This window comes from Engystomops pustulosus, chromosome 10, assembly GCF_040894005.1.
Source record: "Engystomops pustulosus chromosome 10, aEngPut4.maternal, whole genome shotgun sequence".
Taxonomy (NCBI): Eukaryota; Metazoa; Chordata; class Amphibia; order Anura; family Leptodactylidae; genus Engystomops; species Engystomops pustulosus.
This window is the reverse complement of record NC_092420.1, coordinates 57,500,162-57,526,576: the sequence shown is the minus strand read 5'-3', so window position 1 is coordinate 57,526,576 and position 26,415 is coordinate 57,500,162. Positions and strand designations below refer to the sequence as shown.

The 26,415-nt window shown below is 41.3% G+C and overlaps 1 protein-coding gene and 1 long non-coding RNA gene across 8 annotated transcripts in view; one reads left to right on the top strand and one right to left on the bottom strand.

Annotated features, from left to right (window-relative positions):
- The window catches only part of NTNG1 (netrin G1), a 165,695-nt gene extending 159,138 nt beyond the window's left edge, over positions 1–6,557 (bottom strand). For 4 of the 7 annotated variants that reach the window (XM_072128613.1, XM_072128615.1, XM_072128616.1 and 1 more), the window contains exon 1: positions 5,768–6,557. The gene's annotated coding sequence lies outside the window, so the exon portion shown is untranslated. The remainder of the gene's footprint in view (positions 1–5,767) is intronic. The other 3 variants (XM_072128618.1, XM_072128619.1, XM_072128614.1) reach the window with 2 other exon arrangements.
- Positions 4,806–20,083, top strand: LOC140104866 (uncharacterized). Its single transcript, XR_011850435.1, has 3 exons — positions 4,806–5,176; positions 8,096–8,197; positions 18,723–20,083. It is a non-coding gene; the product is annotated as an uncharacterized lncRNA (long non-coding RNA).
- The last annotated feature ends 6,332 nt before the right edge of the window (positions 20,084–26,415 follow it).

Below are 26,415 nucleotides of genomic sequence, written 5' to 3'. Positions count from 1 at the left end.
CTTGTCCTATAGTCGATGACAACGGATGCTAGACAATGCAGTAATGTAAAAGTCACAGAGCACCAGAATCCATTATCTGGAATAATGTCAGGCATGTAAGAGGAGAGATATAAGTATATTAAAGGGAGGGGTTTATGTAGTACAATCAGTAATGAAGCACTTGAATGACAGGTAGATGACTGCAGGAATGAACCAAACCTGAAAGGGTTAATGACAACGCATACATAAGATGAGATCTCCTCATTTCCGATGCATGTTATTTTCATATACTCATACCGCCGTTATTATCCCATACACATGGGAAACCTTACCGATTATGGAAAGCAAGCGCAGGAATAAAATGCCATGTATACAGGAAGATAATAGGGAATGGGATGTGTTTTATATCAGATATTGGTGTAACCCCAATATATTACACGCAAGAAAGTCATGACTACATGGCAAATTACCAGCTGTGATCATCTGCAATAAGCAAAGAGAGCACATGGAGGAGCTGGTCTGACCCGCATGGACATTTATTAACAATTCCTAGAGGAACATAATAGGTTCCATGTAAATCTCCACCGTCTCTATGATGTGTGATAAGTAGAGCATGGCGGACAAGGACAAAGATACCAGGGGTATTATACTAGCAGCCCGAGATGCTCCAGTCACACACTGCGAGGTCTGAACAATAACCCCTAGGATCTAGGTCATAGAATGCATTATACTCATGGGTTATTATACATATATTGTTCTCTAGAAATGCTGTTGTCTTTAGGAAGCCATCCCATTATAATAGCAGGTATTGTTCAGATTTTTTATGCAGTTTATGAAACCAAAACTAGTAGAAATAGTAGTTAAAGTGTACTAAAAGTGCCCCAATAAAGTCTGTTATTCTGGCATGGGGTCTGCACCGAGGGTGCACTGTTCCATCAGCTCCAATCTGTACGTTCATTCACTCTATCAGGGTATATTCACACGCAACAGAATTTTCCTAAACACTTCTGTCTGTCCATTCAGAGTCTGAATTGAGATTGCCAAAATCCATGAATTTTTCTCAAAACAAAGGAAGCTTATTTTCATTGGCAGAAATTTCTGCTGCAGGTGAATATAACTGGAGAAGTTTCCATCCTTTGCCCTCAATGCAGCAGAAACGCCCAGTGACGCTTTTGCTGTGTAACTCTCTGAGAACATGTAGTTATTGGTGTAATAATATATTACGTGCAAGTTATTAGACCTGTATTCGATGATGTCACCTTTAAGCACATAGGCTTTCAGAGGAATCCCTGAAGAGTAGTTTCTAAGGGTCCTTAAGGGTCGCTCAGGACTGGAGTGGGGTAAATATGTTCTCATGGAAAATGAATTCATTCTTCATCCAAACATGAATTGACTTTCACTAAAGCTATGTTTCTTATTTGTCCCAACTCACCTTGATATCACATTCACACATTATCCAGCCAGACAGTGATAAACAACCAATTTACCTCTGCTACATCTGTATATTATTGCATTCTGATACAATAAGATGTGTGACTGTAACTCTATAGTATTATCTGAAGTTTAGAAGAACCCTGGTCCCGCAGGTATCTGCAATGTATAGAGAAATCATATCATTCACCACTAGGGGCTCCCTCTACCTACCCTAAAAGAAAGGGAGAGTGAGAGAGCGCTTTATCTATGGAATGACTCACATCCCATCACCCGAACAATGACAAATCTTTCACCATACCATGAACTGACTCACTTATGCCATTATATAATGTAAGGGCTCACAAAGGTGTCTATTCAATGTACGCAGCAAGTACATATGTCTCATCAAGTCTTTCTTTACTGTTACGTAGAAGACAAGAGTAGATGCTCTTATCACTTATGTACAGTATATAAATGTATAGGGTGTTCACGTTCAGAATACATATTACAAAGTCGTCAGGTTGAGCCACATGTTTTAGGTCAATATATACTTTGTCTAAAATAACAACTATAATCGGAAGAAATCTTGCCTATCGCTTTTTATTCTAAGCTATCTGTACTAGTTATTGTATAATATCATATTATACAGTTCCCTCCTTGAATTATTAATCTGCGGACTATGGTGTAAGGAGCCCTATGACCTGATCTCTTCTCTTAGGAATTGTGAGAAATGTTACATTATAGCTACATTATTCTTCATTTCTCTCAAAACTTACAAACAAATTGTCCGCAAGGAGCTAACTTCTTATCATAGTAGAAGTACATGTCTCACTATTGTTAAATATCGTATAAAGGAAATGAAACCACAGTATAAAAGTGAACTAAACACATTTTTTCAATTTTAAATGAACCCATTTCTTTAACGAATCAAAATTGATATGACGCTCATCTAGGTAGGTCTCTTCAGTATTGAGTGCTAGAGGTCCTCCTAAACACCTGGGGCTCTATTTGGGGATGTATTAGTACTTCTTGCTAATATGTTGTATATAGTACAACTGTATATGCATGATTAACAGTATAACATTAGGATGCATACATATAGGCAATATTTAAAGCCCACGGGGTATTAGCTTTAATAGTTATTGATACCAATCCATATCTTATGGTATGAAATGAATGATATACCGTAAAGTTAATTTCCTATTGGCCAATAAAAGCACAAATATGATAATTTACGCTCCATCCCATAAAAGAGAATTGTTCATCCCTGGCTGCCTAAAATCTTCCCCTGATAAAACAAATGAGAGGATTTAAGGTGGTTAACAATAAAATCTCCCATAAAGCGATGGCACCATCATAACTGGAACAGCTGGCTGCCAGCGATATACATTGCGGAATTATAAGGATGGTATTTTTAGTCGACAATTAGAAAAGATTCATATTATTGCGATATCCAGGGTAAGGAGGAGATGTGAAGTGTGTGTGTGGGATTTCTTGGCCAGTTTTCTATTCTTAAGAGTAAAAAAGCTGCAATGACTCATAATAATAAAAGAACATTGAATTAAGAGATTCTTGACCTCATTTTCTTTCTGGGAAGGAAATAAGGAGACCCTTGACATTTCGCAGCTTCTATTGTAGGTGATGCTGGATCTATTACTGCCATTCATGTTCACTTCAAAAACATTCCATTGCAAATATTTTTGAGACTGGTTATAGATGTCAGCTATATAGAGTGTTGCCTGCTTTCCATAAGATCTTTTTTTATCCTTCACTTTCCCTATTGAAGATTAATAAGGACAGCAGTAATAGCAGGATGGTGACTATGCTATATCCCCTTAATAGGATCTAGCCCCGGCTCCTAGCCTCCATCTTCCCTTATTATCTCTACCTGCTGCAAGAACAGAATGAACTCATTTTTACACCCCATAGGCACCTAGTACATAGGTGAAAATTACATTAGGGCAGCGGCTTTGCGATATATATATAATATATATATATATATATATATTAGATCATATATTTGTATATTGCTCCTACCTAGAAATGACAAATAATTCTATTGATTTACATATTCTATATATTAAGGCATATATTAGTAAGGAGCATTCTATAATGCACACATATATATATATATATATATATATATATATATATATATATATATATATATATATATAAACAACATTTTCTATACTACTTTGATATGAAATTATTTCACTTACGTCCAAAGCATCTCCTTAAGGTTACCAAAAAGAAAAAATTACAAATGTACCTTCATCTTTACAACTGACTCAGAACAACAGGTTTAGCCTTCAAGGAGAAACCATTATGTTACGCCAAATAACAAACCCAGCTCTGCTTTGTCAGACACACTAAGCACTGCTACATTTACAAGAATTCATTCACACACAGACACCTAAACTGAAGTGCATTATTTGGTGAACACCTGCAACAAGGTCTCCCTGGTTGACGAAATATTGCTGAACGCCTAACCACAATCCCCCTGCCACAGCAGCGATTAGGATTCGCATGGAATGTGGGGGGTGATGGGCGCAGATTCTGGCCGATAGCTGGAGACGCGCAGTTAAACAGCTATTGTCGTAGCTGTAAAAATAGCCTTACACTTGAGTGGGTTTATCTGTTCTTGATAAGAGCTCGATCCTGTTGCACAGTCTGATAATTGGGATGTTTTCGTGTTGCGGGGAATGAGATCACTACTACTGAATATTCACAGGATGTGTCACCCATAAGTTTACAGCTTCACATTAATTTCCATGTGTGCGGTTATGATGCGAGATGTGAATGCAAAGCGGATCAACTTTATTTAACGTGGGTTTCATGTTCACTATGCCATATACACTACTGTGTATTCTAGGGTAGAATTCCATCATCACCACTACATCCCTTTAAAGAAGCATCTATATACGTAACTAGCTGATGATATTGTGACATTGAGTTATTCTCAATATAAAATGATACTATATTTAGGGCTCATTCTTCACGATAGTCTTCAATTGAGGAAAATGATTCCTAGACATCCTATGCTTAGCATACAATATTTTGTAGTGTCACACTATCCAACAAACTACCCAAGAGTTCACAGTGTACAGGATATCACAACTCAACTCCAATATTGTCCAAATGATGAAGTTCACACTTCCATTGTCCCAGGGCAGTAAAAACAAAATATGTAATATTTTTTCATACTCCTAAGGGTTCTATCATATTAAAGTTAGAAGTAAATACTAATTGTAGAGTAGGAAGGCTTCTATCCATTTCCCACAGCAGTGTCCTTGGTGATATTCTAGGGGATGGTCTTAAAGATGTGCGGTTGCTATAGTATATGATGGAACTACTCTTATCACTATGGATAACAGTCTTCTCAAAGAGGTGGTCTTTTGGAGAAGGTTCTCTATACTATACCAGAACTGAACCATCTCATAGCTCATCTCCAGCAACCAGTTGTTCCTCCAGCTGCCATGCCATCTAGGTCCGCCAGGGGGAGCTCCATGACTCCGCCGCTTTCCTTCAGGGACCAATTTGACTGCTAATGTTCTCTGGATGCTGAGATGTTAATGGACGGAGTGCTCTTTACAGACAGTCACTCATCTCGCAGCGACTCGCAAAACTGGAGCATCAGCACTGTGAGATGGGCAAAAGAATAGCCACACACTGAAGTTGGGAATTGAAACCGCATCCTTATCACGGATTCATGCTTTCCTTCTCTGATTTGTTGTCTTTTCTATTGTAACCCAGGAGGAATCATCAATTGACTCTTAAAGAGGTCAGTAAAGGAGTCATTGATTGAAGCAGTAAGTACTGATAGCCCTAGTGCAGACCGCCTGTTCTCTTAGCTGTCAGCACGTTTGTCACATTGTGATACATTCTATCTTTCCTTCTAGATAGAGATCCTTATGGCTCAGTTTAGAGATAATGGCTTGCGATTTGTAAACTCATATACTTAGAATCCATTATCTCTTCTATTGCGCCTAGAGCTGTGTACGGTATTCCCTGTAGGGCTCACAATCTAATTTCACATCACCCTATGTGTAGAGAGAGATGGGTTCAAGTTTATCTTGATGTTTAGGGAATAGTGGGTGCTCTCACACTCGCTGCTGGCAGACATCAGAAAGAAGCGCTTTCAAAGGCTGTAGCTGCACAGAACAGCAAGACACAGCTAAGACACAGGAACCGGTTCAAAGAGGGACATCCTCAAAGCTCATCTTGACAAAAATAAGAAACAATTAAGACAAAACCCCTCTGCCACAGCTCTCCGCAACCCTGGGGGAGTTCACCTGAATCTCTGCTTGCAGAACATTTCTGCAATAAAAGAAATGCAAATGAGGGAAAGACATTGAGGAAAGTGTGTACTTACTAGGGGAGAAGGCTGTCTGTGTCCTAATTAGAGAGAAGTCCCTGTGTGAGGAGTTATAATCCTTGGATTGGCGCTCATTAGTAAAGTATCCAAATTCTCTTTAAGGAGGATGAGCCCCTTTTATGGAATAGGTATCCAAAAGAGTTTAGGAGATCATCACCTGCGCTCATCCATGACAAGACCGGTGTGTCTTCAGTAGGAGCTGGGACCCCCTGTGTGCCCGCTGTCAGGAAGGACTTTCTGGTGGGAAATAAAGTGCATGTTATCCTCAAAGATCCTGTAAAGCAAAGGGTGGAAGAAGAGGGAACAAAACAAAAATCAAGAGTTGCTTTCTTTTTCCTGGCTGTGCTTCCCAGATGTTGGAGCGTCCGCCGCCGGCCTCCAGATGTGCGCTGTGTGGAGAGCTTGTGGGTGCACAGTGCTGAAATGCACAGCAGCCACTGCTCTCATTGTATTTAGAATAGAGATTTGTTGAGAGGCAGCATCAATCACTCCCAATTAGCATTGGCAAGATGGGTGGGGACCTCGCTGTCCTTGTAGTGACCAGTCTGTCCCTCCAAGTTACTGCAAAACACATAGCTCTGAGGTGTACGAAAGGGGACACATGCTTCAATGAGATAAGCCAGGGACCTCTCTTGGCTGGGTGGGGTGGGAGAGGCTTACCCTAAGCGTACACAGCAGCAGGCGGGGAGCAGGACAGAGTTGGGGGTGCTGCTGGCACAGAGAAGGAGGAGGAGAGAGGTGTCTTGCTGTTTGGAGAGAAGATTTCCAAATGCCAGCAAACAAGAGATTGCAAACCTTATACTAGCTCTACACCAGGATTCCTGAGCGGTCCTAAAGACCTCAGCTGATTATCCTTGACAAGCTCTGCATTATTGATTGCAAGCTCTGTGGTTCTCCCTTGGGCAAAATCCCAGATGTTACAGTGGGTATTCACTTTTTAATGGAATCGTTCTCAGTTCAATAGAATCTATTGCAAAGGTGAGGTTCACCCAAAACTAAAATCATGTTAACCCCTGCATGCCTCTCTTCTGCACCCACATTTTCTATACATTATGTGGAGCGTCTTCCTTTTACATATTGGATAAATATATTTATAGAGTAATACAATATTCATATCAGTGATGCATTATTGGGCTAAACATTTAGGGATTGTAAATTATGAATGTGATATTTTATATAAATGCTGGGCGCATGCAATTAGACTGGACCACAAGGTTCATTTAATCAGATAGAAAACTGCACACAATCAAATCGCCAGTAATGATCACGTCAACGTCAGAAAAGTGTGTAGACACTCACATCTGCTAGATACCTTGTACCCCCTGATGTGGCAGTATCATCATTTATCATGTCTTGGGTGATTCCCCATCAAAATACATTCAATATTAACAACATTTCTTAACTTGATGTTAGATTTAGATATCATTTTTGCACTTTAACAGATGAGTCAGGGGTGAAGAAGGGGTTAAAGCAGGTACAATGTGCATCGCAGGGAGCAGAGAGTGTCGAAAGGTTTGGGGAATAGCCTGGTGAGTGAGCTAAGATGCAGAACTCATTCAATCTTTGCAACCAGGTTTCATTGAAATTAACTACTGGCTGGAGATAATAGGGTGTTTGCCAAATGTAGCAGAGCTGACTTTGTTACAATTCATAAAAGCGATAAAAGCCCTTGAAATAAGATATTGACACATAATGGAAGTCATGGGATTATTTAGAGAAGAGTCTAGGTATCTTCTCAGTATATAAGAACACATCACTATGCCATAGAAGGAGGGAATCCTATCCAAACATTCAGCAGAACCTTGAATATCCAGAATATTTACTATCCAGGAGGCTTATTAGCATGTGCAGGGATTTAGTTCTTTTCTGTTCTATACGCCCCGTGTACGCCCTATGGTATATTTCTATATCATCCCTAATAGTGAGAGGGTAAGGAGTACCTTACAATCTTTAATCCAAAATACACTAAGTAGAGTTGAGTGTAACTCTAGGAAATGTCTGCCCCTACAACTATGTAAGTTGTAGGGGCTGTGCCCAGTGGCTGGTTTATGGTCATCCCTGGTATATAAAGTACAGCTGGTCCCCGAATTAACGACACTTGACTTCAAGACGTTACAAATGGCATTCTGGATGTTGGTAATTTACTGTACGTTAGCCCCAGGCTACAATGATCAGCTGTAACAGTTATCAAAGGTAAAGCAACTTGGCTCTATTGTTGATCCTAGCTATGACAACCCAACATTTTTAAAATCCAATTGTCAGAGATAAAAAAAAATATTGGATGGGGTTACGGTTATAAAATATACACTTCTGACTTACATACAGATTCAACTTAAGAACAAACCTATGGAACCTATCTTGTACATAACCTGGGGACTGCCTGTACAAGTAAACATGAGGATTTGTCTGCCTTCTCAAAGTGATTATGTAAGTAAGTTTTTGTGTGACTGGGGTGTCCCCAGGAGACGGTTCATGGACAACTTCATATTAAAAAAAACATGGCGTGATATAGTAAGGTAAATGAGTAATGTTGCAAAACAAAGGTTTTTCTGCAGAACTTGCACTGCACAAGGGCTTTGTTGGAAAATATTTTCATTGATGCAAAAAAAAAATAATCCTGAATTCCCCATTATAAGGCAACATCATTTTTAGGGTTCCATGGAAGCGGTCACAGGTGCAATATTTGTTGGTGCAGCTTTGTGCTCTTGATTATCACTTAGTAAGATCTCAAGAATTCTTAAAACATGTATGAGGATAGTTTAGTTTAGTGTTGATGATTTATACAACTTCTGTTTCACCAAAAAATTTTTGGGAAATTTCCCTTTGTACAGACACATGCCTTCCTCTGGAGCACAACACTAAACTTGAGAGATAAGTGACTATGTCCAGACTGTGTAATGACACGGACATTTCCAGGATCCCTCGGGGATTGTGTTGCTGTATGGTGCATTTTTACATGTGCACATTCCCAGAATTTCTAATACTGATCCATCCATTCTGCACAATGCCATTAACGCTAGATGCTCCAATAGTGGCCACTTCCCCCAACAAGATTTCCAACTGAGGACAGAAGTCAATTCTGAAGAGACAGAGAAGAAATTAATTAGACTGAGGTTAGCGACTTTTAATACATCAAGAATAGTCAGCTCTCTTCTACACTGATACCAAAAAGCAGATTGTGTGGTGGGGACATCCTAGGGAAGGACAAACCTTTATCTTTTAACCTGTGAACTGGCACAGTGATGCCCTGAAGCACAGCAACATAATCCTCCACTAGATGAGCTTGCATATCATTTCTATAGGTACATGACGGTACAGATCTGCAGGCAGAATAAGCCAGAGAGCCAGGAACGGAGGTCGAGCATCCTCTCTAGAGGAATTGCTGAATTATAAAGTGGACGCTGCCGGGGAGTGAGAAGGAATCCACAGCGGAATTATTGTAAGGGGGCTAAACTCTCCCGGTAGAGTAAATGTATATAATGTAATTAGGTAATCTAATATTTTATTTCTGAAATATACTGTATTACACTTCACATTTCTTTTAACTTAAGAAACAAGATTGGAGACATAAATATGGAAACAAAATGTTTACATTTTAATGGAACATGTAAATGGTGCATTTTGTTCTTATACATATAGCTACTTTAAGTGCCAAAATCTGCTATGTATATAAACCTGAATGTTTCCCACATAGAGTACCCTTGTTATAGGACATACCCCTTTACCAGTCCCTTTAACTTGCTAAGCTGTAATATAAGCAACGGAAAACCTCAGTCTACACAGTACAAGAAATTGCTACCTATGTGCCAGAGGAGCTAGTACCTTTTACAATGGTCCATTAGTCTCCTACGAAACACTACAATGTATTTCGGTGAACAACAGGTAACTTCACCACTGCTGGCTCCACAGTATGCAATATCGGGCTGGAAACAACCGGCTTGTGGACCATTGTTTGTGGCCTGTGTGTTATCGTCTGCACAAATGCTGATGACAGTAAAAAGGGTCTGACTCACAAGTTCTAATTTTGGGGACCAAATATCACATGTATATAATGCTCACCCATCAACAGTAAATACAAAACATGCAAGATAAATAAATGTGTATAATGACCAATGTTGTGATCAAAAAAATTGTAAATTGTATTTAGTAAATATCAAAAACCTACATATAAAAAGTTAGGGATTAGCCACTTTTCAATAAAATGTCTCTGCATGTATGTGTACTTGTGACTTTGCCTCCTTTAAAAGCTGCAGCCTTTCCCTATTCTCAGCATGCTGCCCTCTGCATATACACACAGCTGCCTTCTGTCTCTGCTCCAGGTCATCCATGTGATCTCATCCTCTGTATCTAAGATACAAAGACAACAAGAGGGTGGGGGAAGGGGACAGGATGAGTCCTAACTCTGTTGCTGAAGCTCCTCCCATTCAGAAAAGCTCAGTGATGAGAAGAAAGAAGCATGGAAGGTCTGCACACAGTACAAACCGTAACAGTAAAAAACCTTGCTTTTCTAACTTGTCTGACAAAGGGGATGTAGTTTCCAGAAAAGGGCGTATAGTTGGGAGGAAAATAATCTGTGCACCAAAAAATAAAATAATTAGGGATGCACAATTTAGACCAGCTAATAGAACCTGACAGTCTTAAACTGGGCCAGAATCCATCATCACAATGATAGATCTGGCGCAGCACAAAACTACTGCTGTCTAGTTGTGCAACACATTGTTAAATTACACAAGCACATCATATAGCTCCTTGTCCTCCCACAACGCCCCACAAGCTGCTTGTTCCTGGGTCCATTCTACCAGGCTTGGCATATATTTCTTGGTATTTGCTATTTATGGGATTCCTATACATACCTGCTTAGATTTTTCTCCATTGGTCTTTAGTTGTGCAATACTTCGTGTTTACATACAATCTTGGTATACCTTAATTTTCACCCATTATTTAAGTATTTCATTTGTTTATATACATTGGTTATATTGTACTTATAGGAGTGCAGTTTTTTTGATACGTTTAACACTTACAATTTTTTATCACAACATTGTAATTTTACACATCTCTCATGTAAAGTTTTCTATGTCTGGGGTGTACCACTGGTAATATCCTATATTCTTCCACTGTTACCTACACATGAGTATGCATCTCTTCATACAGCCTGTCCTCCATTTTCCTTCTCTAATTTTTTCACCCAGTGAGACCCTCCTGCACATGAACATGAAATGGGGATGCATACTAGCTGTTTTTTTAGTGGCTGTCAAGTGTCGCCATTTATTTCTATGGCCTCATCCCCATGACCATGCCGAGCCGCAAAAGATAAAGCAGGTTCTTTCCTGAGTATTTGGCTATTTCTATGGTCAATGGCACGTAGGGGCTCATTTACTTACCCGGCCCTGTCGCGATCCCGTGCCGCGTTGTCCGACTTGAATTCGGGTTCTGCCGGGATTCACTAAGGTTGTGCGCCCGATATCGATCAAGTGCGCATCGATCAAGTGCAATGTTGGTTGACATCCATGTTTCCTGGTTATTGCCCCTCCACAGAGCTATGAGGGGGATGTTGCATGGCTTTAATTCTATTCTTGTATTTTATTTATTTATGTGGTTTGGCCAAAATGATGTAGGTGGGCTGGTACGTCCTCAAAATATTTTTTAGGGTCTAGAAAGTCCAAGAGTCTTGGGGGTATTTTTCTCTTTCTCTCTTTTACAGGAGCCTCCCCAGCCTTGAAGAATAGCAAATATTCTATAGTTACTAATGCAAACTCCACTTACATAGAGGAACCCTTGAATACCTTACCCCAAATAAACTTGTAGAAGTGGGTTAATGGTTCAATATTCCATATTTGCTTTTCACTATATTCTTTGTTGAGATGTGTTCATGGCTTTGCCGGGAATCTCTGAGCTGCTTGACATGAGTTTGCTCTCCTTGATGCTGCTATGTTCTTCAGGAAGCCCTACCATATCAAAGGGACAATTGATCAATAGTACAATAAAATATCTAATGAACAGTACACATACATGATCACTTTATATAGTGATCTTCATCTTTTTGTTCTCCAGCTGCTTCAAAACTACAGCTGTCAGCGTGACACATGTCAAAGACTGATGGTTACACTTGTTTTTCAATGTTTTTGATGGTTCTGGTAATCTTTTCCAAAGAAATAATTAAGATAATGATATTGCTTTAAATAATTGCCAAGAAGAGAATCTGTTTTTAGATTCTAAACTCTATACATTAAGTAGATATCATAGAATTGACAGGACTGGAATGGAGCTATAGACTGTCAAAGCAGCTAAAGTAAGCAGCTCCTAGTGCTAAAACAAACCAGCAGTGTAACAATGCTAGCGTTATGGGAAATCTCTGATAATGCTAACAAACACTGCTGTGCTGTGCACTGAAAACGCTGGACCGCTCTCAAAGCGGTCCGGTGTGTTTGTGAGGGGGCGGTCCGAGGCGCTGCCTCTTCCGCGGACTGCCCCACCCTCTCCATAGGCCCAAGGTGACTGCTGCGCTGTACACTGGAAACGCTGGAACGCTCTTAAAGTGCTGCCTCTTCCCCGGACTGTCTCACCCTCTCCATAGACCAGGGGTGACTGCCACACGTCATGCCACAGTCACCACCCCTAATCCCGCCCCTTCATGAATACGCCTAGTGTCTAGTGTACAGTGCTGCAGTGTTTGCATTGTAACACTGCGGCGTTTGCTTTAGCACTAGGAGCTGCTTACTTTAGTATGCAGCTCCAAGTGCCGGTTTTAAGGGTTACAGGTCCTTTTTAAGGCTAAATATATTAGATTCCATGTTTTGCAATCACTATGTGGACAAATACTAGAGCAGATGATAATAGTAAATAAAGATAAATGTATCTGTATCTGTATTTTGTATAAATTATCTTTCTGTCCTGTATCCATTAGCAGTTAATAAAGGAACCTGATAAAGTGCCTAATTACTTTACATCTCTTTTTTCTATCTCTCTGTAAGGGACTTCTGATATACTGTTCGCTACAGGAGAAAGAGCAGAAACAGTGCAGAGAGAAGCTTTCTTTCTTAACCCCTTACCTAGCAAACACCCAACGATAACACCCCTGGTCAGTGCTGGCACTAATCAAGGGTGTTTACCCTGTAAATACCTCCAGCAAGGCACTGGCAGAGGCACTTAAATCCCGGTGGCACCGCCATCTTGGATTCAGTCGCCCCCTGTGAAGTCATACAAAGACCCAAGGATGTGTGATTTTAACAGAGCTCTCTACATGGAAAAATAAAAAAGTTATGGATTTTTGAAGGTGGGGAGTGAAAAATGAAAACATAAAAATGAAAAAGGGCCTGGCCCTTAAGGGGTTAAGGGAACCTGTCACCATAGACCCTATTTTAGCTGTCACGAGTTTTCTAATTAAAATTCTGTCATTTGTGGATCAAATGATAACTTGTATTAAGCTTTACCTGGCTCCCTGCCAGCTGTGTCCGCTGGGTGTGTTCATCGCAGTGCAGACTCCCCAGCTCTTCCTGTATAAAATGCTCATCTTCCTTCACTGTGCAAAAAACCTCCTCCCTCCCAGTCACTGCCTGTCCCACCTCTGCCTCATTTTCTGGCAATCTGGAGTTACTGGAAGGAGTTTTTTTCAAGGAAAAAGCAAGAGGAGCATTTACACAGGAGGAGCGGGGGCTCGGGTCTGTGATAAACACCCCTAAGGGACACAGTTGGCAGAGAGCCGGGTAAAGTTTAATATAAGTTATTATTTGATCCACAAATGACAGAACTTTGATGAAAACAGTTTAAAGATATGTTATTAATTGGCTGTGGGGGCATAGGGAAGACTAAAATAGGGTCTCTGCTGACAGGTTCCCTTTAATAAAGTTTATTATTATCTCCTACTATATTATTTTCTGCAATAAAAAAAATTGCTAGAGCTAATCTGTAGTAGGTAATTCAACCAAGGAGGTATCATTTTGTAGCTGTTTCTTGGTTAAACTTGTCAGGGAGAGCTAGTAGACTGCTATTAAAGCTTCTCAAGAGTTTGTCACCCAGGCCACCACAGTCCACTGAGATGCAATGATACATCTGTACCATATATGCTCAAGTATAAGCCAGGTTTTTCAGCACACAAAATCATACCTCCCCCCGTTTTTTTAATCAACTGACTGTATAACGGGGTGGGGGCCGGGGGAGTGGGGGGGGCGGGGCAGCTGTACAACAGGGATGGGAGGGGGCTGTGCAATGGGATGGGAAGGCAGCTGCCTGCATAATGGGGAGGGGGCTTCATACATAATGGGGAATAATAGGGCAGAGAGATGCCTGTATAATGGGGTAGAGGGTTGGCTATATTCTGGGGCTTAGGGGCTGTTGGCTATATACTAGGGTAGGGGTTGGCTATATACTGGGAGATATGGGCTGACAGGCTATATAATGGGGGGCAGGGGCTGTCTATATACGGGGGGCAGGGGCTGGCAGACTATATACAGGGCGGCAGGGGCTGGCTGGCTATATACTACAGGGGCTGGCTATATACTACAGGGGCTGGCAGGCTATATACTGGGGGGGGGGGAATGCTGTGACAAATGCATTTCCTACCCTCAGCTTATACTCAAGTCAATAGGTTTTCCTAGTTTTTGTGGTAAAATAAGGGGCCTCGGCTTATACTCGGGTCGGCTTATACTCGAGTATATATACGGTATATTACTACTGCTTAATTACCTGCTACATAATTTGTAATAACTAGATAGAGGCAGCCTTATATGCCAGACTATATATGAACCTTGTTTTATTTTCTGATAAATTCTCCACATTAAGCAGCAATAGCTTAAGACCACACACTTAGTAGAAGGATCAATGTGGCCCGCTCATTTACATACTTTGATAGCATTGATTTCGGCTCCGCATTTTATCACCATCAAGCAGAATCATTCAGCACGTTCTCAGTTTGCACATAATAATTGTGTACCGAGCGGGCTGGTGATTATACACTCGCTAGTAAGGACTCGCTCAGACACTGCTGCTTTTATGCTCCTGCTTTATTCAGCTGCACAAGTAGCAAAGTTTGGCAGACAAGAGACATTTTGCTGAAAACCAGTTTAGAGTATTGATATTTTAGAATTGTGCATTTGAGACGACATTCAATTCTACAAGGAGGCACCGGTAAGGCAAGAATATCTCGTCAGCAGAATGTCCTCAAATAGTCAGATAACAAATTAAAGATGCATTGGATTCAATGAACTGTCTCGTGCCTTTTGGTTCTATTATTTTAAAGGTTGAATTCTTTCGACTCAAGATGGCTAATATATATTGTGTTACCGTGCAGTCACTTACATGTGTAAATGACCAGTGATGGCCAAGCTGGTGTAAGACGTGGTCCCCACTCAAAATCTCTGGGATAAAACAACATTGATAAGACTTTCCCCAGGGGAAGGTGGATGTCAATAAACAGAAAGACATGTAAGCAGATGTTCTGAGGCAGGTAATAGAAGACACGCAGAGTGCTCAATCAGTGCAGCTTATGCTTACACAGAACTGCTTTGTGTGCACGCTGGATGTGCCATTACCAGAACATCAGATAGATAGAGAGATAGTGCAAAGATAAATGCAGGGTCGGCTCCAGGTTTCAGTAGGCCCCTGGGCAATAGACTCATAAACTAAAACCGTCTCCTGTTCCCTAAACTTTTCCCTAGTAATTCATACCAAACATTATTTTATATAAGCCCCCCTTACCACCATGGATTCCTTAGCTATAGCCTTATGTGGGCACTGGTATGTCCAGTGCTGGCGCCGGCCCTGGATAAATGAATACATATATAGTGATACATAGATACTAGGCCAAAATGCAGAGGAACTGTGTGAAACATTAGGTACATGATTACTGATTATGGTAAGCTTTAGCCAGATGCATCTTAATTAGATTCTACCGGCCTTGACTTCTTAAATATCCAAGTTCAGGGCAGTGAAATTATAAAAAGGCTGTATGACTTATTTGGAAGGATTGCCAAGATTTCTTCTTTCTTAAAAAAAACATGACAACATGGTATACAGGAGGTAAAATAAGTACAGACAGTACAAACGGGCCTTACTGGCCACCGTGACCTCTAATGAAGTCCTCTGCATGCTATTACTGTATATACTCGAGTATAAGCCAACCCGAGTATAAGCCAAGACACCTAATTTTACCACCAGAAACTGGGAAAACCTATTGACTCGAGTATAAGCCGAGGGTGGGAAATGCATTGGATACAGACTCCCAATATATAACTAGCACCCCCCTGTAGTATATAGCCAGCCCCTAGTAGTATATCCACCGCGTGCACGTCCATGTAGTGGAGAGTTCATTATGCTCTGCTGCAGGGCCATCCTGTATAGATTATACAAATCCCCTGATGACAGATCCTGGTATTACCGGGATCTAGAAACGCGTCAGGAACACACTAGGGACTACTAGGGTTCACTCAGGCTGTAGGGTGACCCTGGTACTGCCCTTGTAAGGGCGGGAACAAATTTCGGGGATCAGGGAGAGTGTCAGATAGCGAATACTAGGTGCAATGTGGTCACCTGTTCCTGACCTGGTTTATCCTCTGTGTACCTTCCTGATTCAGCTCCCAAGGACCATACATCCCGGAAGCTGGTAAGAACGTTTTATGTTATCGCTTATGCCTGTCACGTTCCACCAGTGTGGACTAGGGATGTATCTACACTAACCCTGGATAAGGGTGAGTTGTTTGTTACTACTAGATTATGGTCCTTTTTGTATGTTTTTAATAGTGATATTTTACAGATTTGTTCATTAAAAGTTAGGTTTTAGGTATATTCTTTTTCACCCTGTGCTGTGGTAATTTAATTCCCAGAGGGGGGTCTGCAATGTACAATAAAGCTACATCGACTGCAATGTACAGTCAATCTACCGCGCTCTCCTCACTGGGGCTAACTCTGCTAACCCAGCTGAAGAGAATTCCTGAAGGTGGGGTGAGGCGCATGGTGGATTCCTCTTCAAATAGCCAGCATCACTCTCAACTCTCGCCTTTCTGAGTGAGTGGTTAGCAGTGTCAGCATCAGTGAGAAGGGCAGGCTAGTTTTATACTACAGCTTGGAACTGGAAAAGAGGACATCAATAACGGTCTTTTTTAGAAGAATTGTGTCTCTAATTCCATGTACAGAGGTATCAGTGGTACATGTATATAGACATCTAAAAGGTACTGTGTGGGGTTTGTGGGGTAATGGGGGTCCCTGGCGACAGGTTCTCTATAAAAACAAAGTTACAGAACCTTTCTTGTATGTAACCCAGCGACCGTCTGTAAATATGTTTCTAAAGGTGCTATTGAAATGAAATTCATATGTCAGTAACAACCCGTCCAATCCACACTGGCAAAGACATAAAGTCAAAGATGTCCATAAAGAAAGTGTAAGAATGACAAAGGGAAAAATTATTGCCCACATGAAGAAAGAGATGTGCAATAAGCTATGGGATAATATAAGCTTAAATATATCAATAATTAGAAATTAATCCTGCCACTTATTGAAAAATATTATCAGCCGATTCAACTGATGGTAACAAAAAAGTTCCAGATATGGACAACACCCAAATTGCTTCTTAGCTCTTGCTTATGGATATTAACAGTGTATCCAAGTGAAAGAAATGGTCATGGCACTTTGAGGTAGCTTTTAATTTCTTTTTTTCTTTTTATTGTAGGTACAATTTGTCATAAAGTAGTATAGCATCCTGTAAAGGAAGTGTCTATTCATGTACATAGATATTTGTAATAATATATATATATAATATCCCTCTGTCATATTCCTTTCCCCTGGGAGAGAGCACACCTGCCTTACTACGGATATACTGAGGGCCTTTGGGCAACAGGATGTCAACCCCCTTTATTATGGGAAAGTCATTCAAACTCCTTAGGGTCAGTTATTCGGAGGCAATTTATATCTCTATATCTACCCAGGGTCAGTTATTCGGAGACTATGTGTCTAGATGGGAATCTAGGGTCTTTTGTCATTTCCCACCTGAGGGGGGCTGAATGGGTGACCAAATTGGATATACAAGATATGAAGGTAAACATCTGTTGTTCACCATTCTGGAGGGAAGGGACAAGGGGCAGACTTATAAGGGCATGAGTGTGGAGGAGAGAGGAAGAAAAATCTTCCCTACAGACCAACTAGGAAAGGAGAAAGAATCTGCCCTGAATACCAGCAAGGAAGGGAGAAGAAGCTAGGAGGATCACCCCACAGACTATATCACCTTCCCGGATTGGGCTGAGTACCTGTATCTCTGTACCCCTGCTTCCCTGTTTCCATCTATTAACCTATCTCTGTACCCCTGCTTCCCTGTTTCCATCTATTAACCTATCTCTGTACCCCTGCTTCCCTGTTTCCATCTATTAACCTATCTCTGTACCCCTGCTTCCCTGTTTCCATCTATTAACCTACCTCTATACCCCTGCTTTCCTGTCAATCTCCCTGTCCCCCTTCGTTCTCTGTAATAATAGGGATAGTTAGGTGTGAGGATTATTATATTGTGTGTGTGTGTGTTTATATGCATTGTGGTGGGTTGGATTCTGTGGGTTTGTGGGTATTGTGATTATCATTGTATACTTCTAGCGTGTTAATAAATATTATTGGTATTAACCCTGAGTGTGGTAAATTATAGTGTACAATACAGAGACTAGAAACAGAAGATATAAGATATAGTAAACAGTACAAGGAGGAAGATAGTGATATTAATCGTTATATTGCATAATAATTTATAGAACTACCAGCGTCCTATTACACATCCATTTAATATTCCGGATGTGTTTAGGCTCTCCTGAGCCTTTTTCAACAGCTGTACCTACAATAAAAAGAAGTTAAAAGCTGCCTCTTTCACTTGGTAACAAAAAAGTGTCTCATTACCAAGGTGCCATAAAAGAAACAGCTCATGAAGGGTAAAACCAGTGAACTAATGCAACCTTACTGAAAAACATACTGTTAACATTGGTTACAGAAGAATTACTGAAGGTCCCAGTGAGCACGGTTGGAAAGTGGAAGTGGAAAGAACATCATTTCAACATAAACCGGCCATGGCCAGGTGCTACCCGCAAGATTTCAGACCGAGGAAAGAAGTGCTGTCTAAAAGCAGAAGTCCACCTGTGGAGAGAGACTGAAGACCTGGAGTCATCAGTTGTTTCAAAGTAGACAATAAATAATGCATTCAACCTCTATGACCTGTACACATGCTCACCACGAAAGAATCCTTAAAGTTTGTTGAATAACATTTAGACAAGTCTGTGAAATACTGGAAGAATACATTCTGGTCAGTTGAGATCAAAATTGAACTCTCTGGATGCCATAATACATACCATTTTCAGAGGCCGAAAAGAACTGCACATCACTCCAAAAACACCATGCCAACAGCAGAGTGGAGAGGGGAGAACATCATGGCGTGGAGCCGTTTTTCAGCATATCACACTTGGAAACTTTATAAAAATGAATACAGTGAATACAATGATACAAACAATAAACCCTTACTTCCCTCCTCGGGGGCTCCTGGTCTCTCGGGCCGTGGTTTGTCAGAGCACCTCGGATCCAACAGCTTCCGGCAGCCTGGCATGCCCACCCATCGATATGTCCCAGTGCTGTATCAGGGGCTGGGACAGGAGCTGCGACCAAAAAACAAAAAAGGGGCATGGCTCTGATGGACCACCGCATAGGAGACCAGGAGCGACGGAGGAGATAATTAAAGGTTTATTGATTTTATCAGCCCTACCCAGCCCACTAACAAAGTCTTTGTTATAGTCACAAAAGCCATTTAAAGTAAGACAAGGAATTTATACCCTATGTAAAAGCTTGTAACAGATTAGGATTCCTTTATGGGAATAACAAGGGAGTCCAGTTATGATGAATACTTTGCAGTTTCAGAAAGCTTGGTTCTGGTTTTTTAGCATACTTAACATGCAGAAAACGTTGTTATGGTTATTTAAGTGTTTAGTAGGCAGGAAATGTGTTCCTAGTGCATTATGTATGTAGTAACCTTTGCTTTGAAACCAATGTAAAGTAATTAAGTTGATTTAGGTTCTGTATTAATAATGTACGTTTTGTTCTGGTACTACATATTCATATATTGTTTCTAGTATTGTATCTATGTAGTTCATTTAACTTGATATCTATATAGTAGGAAAATATTCTGGAAGAAGAGGTGGAGGAAGAGCTGTGTACAGTGATACCACACAATCTTCACACATCTCTGACCCCATAGCAGCAGTTACAATGCTAGAAACACCCTTAAAGGGGTTTGCCCATGAAAAAAAATCTCAAATTTCAATCCCCTAGTGACGTTTACACAATAAAGATCATTTTAACCCCTTATTTTAAAATTTACTAAGTTTTATTGCTGTTTTAGCTCCTATCACTCAGTGTAAGATTCCAGAGTGTGGATGGGGACTCTCTAAGCAGACACTTCATGATCCCTCTAGTGCTATTTTCTGACAATGTGGTTAGATTATGAAGGTAGATATATATATATATATATATATATATATATATATATACACTTTTAGCTTCTGAACATTGTACTAGTATCTGACACATAGAAAGAGAGATGAGACCGATTAGAGATGATGAGATCCATGAGATGGATATAACACACAATGACTCTCTCAGCTCTGCTAACTCACCTATAACACACACAGTTCTGCTAGATACCTCTCTCCTCATTCTCTGATATATAACTAAGGTCGTGCGCCCGATGTCCACCAGGTGACGCTGCTGCGCCGAGGTCCACTGGAGTTCACCAACCTATTCCTGGTGCATGTGAGTGACTGATTTTGTGACACAATTAGTTTTTTAAATTCTGCAGTTTTTCCGAATCCGTCAGGTTTTCTGACAGCCACGCCCCCCGATTGCGCCGAAATCCATTTGCATGCACCAAAATCCCGGCAGAATTCGGCACAAAACGGAAAATTTCAGGAAACCCGGCGGAAACTTGTCTTTGTGAGAATACCCCTTTAAGGAGGATGTACTTGGGTAAAAGGATAAAGCCACATAAGATACACTGCTGCTTTCCTATTTAGTAGAATACAGGGGTGGTCTGCCTCATCAGCAGGTAAACAGAGATGCCCTGGTGCTTGCTGTATTTAGAGAGCGCTAAACATGGCACTGATAGTGAAGATGGGATTGCTTCATAGTGCGTCTATGTTGGGTTATATTTAGAATTAGACATACATGAGTTAATTGTGATTTTTAGCTTTTCCCACCTATGATGGCTGGGGGTTACCATCTGGAAAAGGTGTGACCAATAGCCAACTTGTGTTTGGCACATCTCCTGCCAAGTTAACCAATTCCTTTATGCAGAGATGATTTTCTCCATGGGTAAAGCCCCGATATTGTACAGAAGCATGTGCAGCTTGTTCTGTACCATAAAGCACCAGGGAGGGCAGTGGTGACCTAGAATCACGGCTTAATAACATAAACATTGCTAATTGCTTCTAGCATTCTGATTTATGAACAATGTCAGTAATTATTGTTCTCAGCACAAACAACTATCACTGTAGCCAAGAATACAGATGTAGCAGAGCTGAGTTCAGAAAGAAAGAAGAGAGGACAGCAATCCTGGATAATCCTAGAAGATTTGAGTGGTGCTCGCAGCTAGGGATCCGGTGTTCACGCAAGCGCCGTAGAGCTGATGGGCCAATCACCTTAACCATACACATGTGTGGGACCAAGACACACGGAGATGTTTGCTTATGTCATTGTATTTCTTCTTGACATTAGATATACTGTTATGGAGCACCAGATATTTTAAGATTTGTATTGTATATATTATATACTGTGGTTGCGATATATATATTGTATAATCGAACACTGATCATGAATTTTATTGGAATTTTATTTTCCGCTACATAGGAAATGATGTCACTATCACTTTTTCTATATATGTGTTCACCTTTGTGATGAAACTTATGCTTGAGAAAGATTCAACTGGAATCGAAACGTTGCAATTTTTATGCTTGGATGATGTTACAATAAAGACTCCTTGGAATTGAACCGTACCGGGTGCTGTGGTTATCTCCATTTTTATGCAGAGCTGAGTTCAGTCATCATTTACTAAGGCAGTGTCCTAGGTTAATCTAGTGTACTGTGAGCTGTGCTAGATGAGAGACTAATAATTGGCTCCTGTCATGGATGTACCGTATATACTTGAGTATAAGCCGTGGTCCCTAATTTTACCACCGAATACTGGGAAAACCTATTGACTCGAGTATAAGCCGAGGGTGGGAAATGCATTGGTCACAGCCTCCCTGTATATGGCCAGCAAGTCCCCTATAGTATAAAGTCTGCCAGCCCACTGTAGTATATAGTTACCCCCCAGGATATATTCACTGCCAGCCCCTGTAGTATGTAAACTACCAGCCCTTGTAGTATATAGCCTGCCAGTCCCCTGTAGTATATAGCCTGCCAGCCCCCTGTAGTATATAGCCTGCCTGACACCTATATTATATAGCCAGCCCCCAGTAATATATAGCCAGCCAGCCCCCTTATGTATACAGCCAACCAGGCAGCCCCCTTTAGTATATAGCCAGCCCGCATAAAAAATAAACTGAGCTGAGCAGATTGTACATAGTGTCCAATTTACAGGCAGCATGTTATCGAGCAGGAGGAGCTGAGCAGATTCTACAGAGTGTCCTATCTGCATGCAGCATGTCATAGAGCAGGAGGAGCAGAGCAGATTGTACATAGTGTCCTATCTGCATGCAGCATGTTATAGAGCAGGCGGAGCTGAGCAGATCGTACCTAGTGCTCTATGTGCAGGCAGACTGTTTTACAGCAGGAAGAGAAAGGCAGATTGTACAGAGTTTCCAATGTACAGGCAGCATGTTATAAAGCAGGAGGAGCTGAGCAGATTCTACCTAGTGTCCAGTATGCAGGCAGCATGTTCTAGAGCAGGAAGAGCTGAGCAGATTGTACAGAGTGCCCTATGTGCAGGCAGCATGTTCTAGAGCTGGAGGATCTGAGCAGATTGTACCTAGCGTTCTATGTGCAGGCAGCATGTTATAGAGCAGGAGGAGCTGAGAAGATTGTACCTAGTTTTCTATATACAGGCAGACTGTTTTACAGCAGGAAGGGCTGAGCAGATTGAACAGAGTTTCCAATGTGCAGGCAGCATGTTCTAGAGCAGGTGGAGAAGATTGCACATGGTGTCCTATCATCATGCAGCATATTATAGAGCAGGAGGATCTAAGTAGACGATGCTTCTAAGTTAATATTGGGTAAGAGGCAGTCCCACCCAATATGATGGTACACACAATCACTGATAGGACTGCCTTTCCTGACTACTCCTTACCACAGAAAGAGCACAAATCTCACGTAATAAATGACAAGTTATACTACATCTTTTCCCACAAATCTGCCCTATAATCCACTGCTGCTTCCCCAGTACACACTGAATACATCTGGCATTGCTGTGTATACCTGCATTCTCCATCAAAAATGACCCCACAATATTCACAAATATTCTCACTTTGAAAGTTTATCATTTTTCCAGCCGTTATTTAGGAAGACTAAAGAATACTGGGCAAATATTAGCAGAGAAACACAACATATTAGCTTTGAGCTGCCTCTCATTTACACAGCACTTTTTGATGTTCACATAAGTTGCTTCAGTCGTTATCTTGGGAGATCAATTCTCAATCCCATGTAAAGGTGATGAAAGAAAACTAAAAATAGAGACTGTGGTTTATTAGCTGCTCAGAAAAAGGTGTTTCTGTGCATCAGAGCAAAGCTAGGAAAAACCAATAGAGTATGAACAAGGATTTCTAGCACAATACCATCTGGGGTCCAGTTACTCAGGGAATTCCTTGTAGAATTATTGTATTTTATGATTTTCCCTAGTAACCATATCTAGTGCACATCAGAAACGTAAAGCACATTTTTTGAAGGAAAAATTGTAATTGTCAAAAGTTGTTGTATGTGGATCTATGCAAAACTGAACAAAGGACATCCAGTTTTGGTCTGGTACTTGGACCTTTATCAGATGTAGAAAAGGTGTAGATAACCTGCATGGTGGATAATGAGAACAGAACGGACACAACTACCTGTCAGTGGTGGCAACTAGAAAAGAAACAGAGAAGGGACCGCCTGGTGCATTACCCTGCGTTGGAAGGGATGCAATAGAGAGTAACAAGAAATATGCTCACCTGTAGAGAAAGTACTAATAACAGGCACAGCTCATAGACGTGTGCAGCATACTTCTCATAGTGATGAATGTAATTCTCCATTGCTCCACAAATCTAATGGAGCGGTCAGTGACATTTCCACTGGGGCCCCATAGCAAAATTTGGAATATGGCATTTAAATATTGCACTTTCAGCAGAACATTGTAGAGTTCTACAGGACAGAGTGGTGTCACACAGTGGTGTAACTAGAAGCTGATGGGCCCCGTTGCAAAGTCTGTGCCGGGCTACCCGACTATAATGTATGGTTTATAGTAATAGTCTTCTCATATGGGAAAGTGACACCATAAGGGCCCCCTAAACCTCTTGGGCTCCGGTGCGACCGCAACCTCTGCACCCCCTCAAGTTACTTTCCTGGGGTCACAGTACATAGATAATATGCAAAGTGATTTCACACTACAGAGATAATATACACAGTGATGTCAAAGTACGGGGATAATAAGTGATGTGAGACAGGGGTATATGTAGAAATAATAGGCCCTTTAACAAAAAAAATTATGTGTCAGACAGAATAAAGATAATAATAATTCCTTTATTTATATAGTGCCAACATATCTTGCAGCGCTACACAGAGCTTGCCAAATGCAGATACCATAAATTCTATCCAGGTCAGTACAGAGTGGGCGATAACTATTAGCCGGCCCATATTCAGATTGGGCGACACCTTTGTTGCCCTGCATTTGTTCTTTCATGGTTCACTCATGAGCTTGGTTCAGTGAAAAATGGATGCCAGACTGAGGCAAAACAGCTGTTAAAATCACCGCCCCACGGCCTGTATGACCCTGTATTTTGGCAGCACGTGGGAACATTGGATAGATTACTAGTCAGGCTAATTACTTGGCTATTGTTCTGATGAATACTTCTGTCTGATACCTTAACAGGTGACAACAAGTACTGCAAACAGTCTTAGCAGGGTACCTCTGGTGAGGGATGAACTTAAATTCTCTGCTGCCTCAGGCGAGCGATATAGATTTCTGCCCCCCACCTAATCTAGAAGTTATATATATATTTAGTAAATGGGTTTTCTATTGCAACATCCCCCACCAGGGCATGCTGTGGTCAGAGTGATCGGTATGGGGACCGGAGGGCTGACCTACATCCTGGCAGGTCTCCAGCAGGTGGTGTGTGCAAAAAATATGGAGAGAGAAACTGATGCAATGGATTCACCCTAGGGCAACCCCTGAGCTGTATGTAGGAGTCCCTGGGTGATGGATGGGGAAGCCCGTGGTGGTAGGAATCAGCAGGGATCAGGCGGAGGCAACGTTGTGCAAATCAACTTACAGTTCTTTATTCAACAGGAGGCAATGGACAAAACGATAAAATAGCAGATCTCTCAAGCTGGAAGAGTCATGGAGAGTCGGTCCGAAGGAAGGTTACAAGCAACCTTATAGGATATGCAGGCTGGGCTGGTGCAGGAGGAACTGAGTCCATTTGATAGAGCTGCAATTCTGGGCTTAAGTCTCTGGACATGCCCTGGGTTCCAGGCAGTAGGCCTGAGGCACTAGAATTTCCTGGGATTTGGATCCTGGCTGTGGCAGACAGACCTTGGGGTCTGGTTCTGTCTGCAGACTACTATGCTCTCACTGACTCCGAGATGGAGTCTCTCACTCTAACCATGTGCTTCCGGTCAGGTGGTAGCATCTCTCCAATCACCTTCCAGCTTGCTTAACAGAAACATCATTGGATAACTACATATAACAATTAACTATTGCTTGGCCAGGCAGTATCTACAATTGCAACTATACAATATGCCAATTCGAGAAACACTCTAGAGGGGTTCATGACTCCCCCTAAAAGCTCCTGACCTGGAGAGGGTGCTATTCGCAACTACCAACCTACCTTTGCATTGGCAGGGGTGTTGCATCTAGTGACTCCACACCTTTGCTGACATTGGGTGTGAAGGTGCTGCTTCATAGCAAGAGACTGCGCCCCTGATGCTGCCTCCCATCTCCCTGCCGTTGGCTCTACCTGAGGCAAGAAGCTCAATTCGCGCTCATGGGTGGTGTAACCCTACCTTTGGTGCACGACTTCTCACATCTTCACTACTACTCATAGAGATCCTCAGTATTTATAGCACACTGCTATACATATTGAGGAATCCGATAGGTCTTGAAAAATATTTTATTTGCTAGCAGGGGTAACATCTGCTCTGATGTAGTAACAAGTTGGTACTGAATGTATGAAGAACCAATAATTCATTGGTGATTAAAAGTAAACACTCTGCCCTCTTTGGCTAGTGACACAAGCAATGAATCTGCCTCTTAGAAAGGCCCTTTTCACTTTTAATGACAAGAGGTGAATCCTTCCCTTTGTGCATCACAATGTATGAGGCTACAGAAATGGGCAACATAACAGAGATGTTATAGGAGAGGATCGGCTCCTCATTAGACTTCTTATGCCCTGGTTTTTACAAAAATAGGACATGTCGCCTGCAAAATCCCACTAGGAGCTGATTACTAAAGACTCTGT